The following is a 1,911-nucleotide window of genomic DNA, read 5'->3' as shown; positions in this document are numbered from 1 at the left end:
TTTCTTTCTTCAGCATGATTTTAGTCTGTTTTGTTTTTTTAAATTTCAACATATGTGAACATATTGACAGCTATTTTGAAGAGAATGAGAGACACTATGACAGCCATTACTGAGTTCCTTTTTGTCTGGTCTTGAAGACCTAAAATGCCTTCATCATCCTGTTCAGATAAGTTTTATTCTATGTTGCTTTGTATGAATTCACTGTATGTGAAGATATGAACAACTATTTGGAAGAAAACAAGAGACAATATGATAGGTAGTGAAGATCTGCAGTTGTCTTGCTTTGAAATCTGTGTCTCTTTCATTGCTTTCTGATGTTGTTTTGTTATGTTTAATTTTTCCCTCTTTAAAATTTAAAAAAAAAACAGAAAAAGGGAGCTGTAAATCTTTTTATTTTCTCTGTTTAAAAAACAAACAAAATGAACATCAACTCTGTTATACACTAACATCTTCAAAGTACATCATTTGTACAAGAAAAAGACTAGGAACAAAAATGTGTGGACAGAGATCCAGACATGGGTGAGAGTGCCTCACATTCCTGATACTAAGGAGGGGCCACTTCATAATCATTAGCACTAAACAACGTTGTTGAGTTGAATGGTGAAGATAATTCAGTAATAAAGCAAGGCTTTTCTCATCCAGAGGCATATAGGCCAACATTACTACAATTCAACAAATAATCTCAGGTGTGATGCTCCATACACCTGGGACCTGGGTGCATCAGGGTGATCAGCAAGGATCTCAGCATACTGTGGTCTGTTAAATTTGTAGAGGAGCTGAGTACCCAGCATGACACTGAAGTATCAATTCCTGCTACAATCTTATTAACTGCATACTCATTATCCATGTTTCTGTGAGATCACTTATAATTTGCATAGTCCAGTAAAATGCAGTCCACATTCTTCTTGGCAGGAAAATAAAACAACTGTTTCTGTCTGGTAATTAGATCCCAGTCATCAACAAGCCACAGTTTTAGCTCTTCAGGAATCTTTAACTTCAACTCTGTTCATACATGTTTCTTCATTTTCAACAGTAGGATCTACCTGAGCCTCTACTTCTGAGGAGGCTGAGGTGTCTCACTGGTACTTCTACCATTTCCATGACCAGGAGTTTTTTGTTTGTTCTTTTTAGTTTTTAGGCCCACATTTTTCTGTTGCACACCAGCTGTCTTTTTTCCTGAAGCAGCCCCTCTCATCTTTCCCTCTGCATATTGCTCCTGATAGGCCTTTTGAAGTTCTCACTGTTTCTGCAAATTGGTGTCTACATACTTGACTGCTCTACTTTCTGGAACCCACTAATCCCATTTTTTTATTCCAACCACTGTAGTGTATAAAGTATTTTGTTTGTCCTTTATGGCAACCTTTATACACTTTGCTTCATAAAAAAGAGGCCTATGAAAGCACAGTACTCGTTCACCCTCCTGAAACTTGGGCTTTGAGTCCTACTTGGGCACCATTTATAAATGATTCACCATCACCCTAAGATGTGGCATTTTTATACAATAGAGCACTACTCAGTCATAAAGGATAAACTGGAGACTTTTCTAGGTAAATGGATGCAACCAAGACCATACCCTTAAGTGAAATTAATCAGACTTACATATTTAAACACCATATTGTCTACCTACTGTGAGAAACTGAAAGAGTAAGTGAGGTCTAAAATGCACAATAGATATTGTGAAAAGAAAATAAATTGTTCAAAAAGGAAAAGGAACTAGGATGGAGGAAAGGAAGAAGGGAAAAGGAAAAATAAAAGATATTTATACTATTAGTTGTTCTGAGTTCATTGAAATGAAAAGTTCATGATAATATCTTTAGGAAAAATTTTTATACCCATATCTTATCCTCTGAGTAACTATTTTAAAAATAACAAGACTCAATATATTAATATTGTTATTCTATTATTTTGTTT

At 35.3% G+C, this 1,911-nt stretch overlaps 1 pseudogene; it reads right to left on the bottom strand.

Annotated features, from left to right (window-relative positions):
- Positions 1-436: 436 nt before the first annotated feature.
- On the bottom strand, positions 437-1,233 carry LOC100717572 (mortality factor 4-like protein 1; annotated as a pseudogene).
- Between the last annotated feature and the right edge of the window lie 678 nt (positions 1,234-1,911).

The sequence above is a fragment of the Cavia porcellus genome, unplaced genomic scaffold (assembly GCF_034190915.1).
Source record: "Cavia porcellus strain 051 isolate PalLab524CR breed Dunkin Hartley unplaced genomic scaffold, mCavPor4.1 scaffold_13, whole genome shotgun sequence".
NCBI lineage: Eukaryota > Metazoa > Chordata > Mammalia > Rodentia > Caviidae > Cavia > Cavia porcellus.
This window is presented reverse-complemented; position numbering and strand designations above follow the sequence as displayed.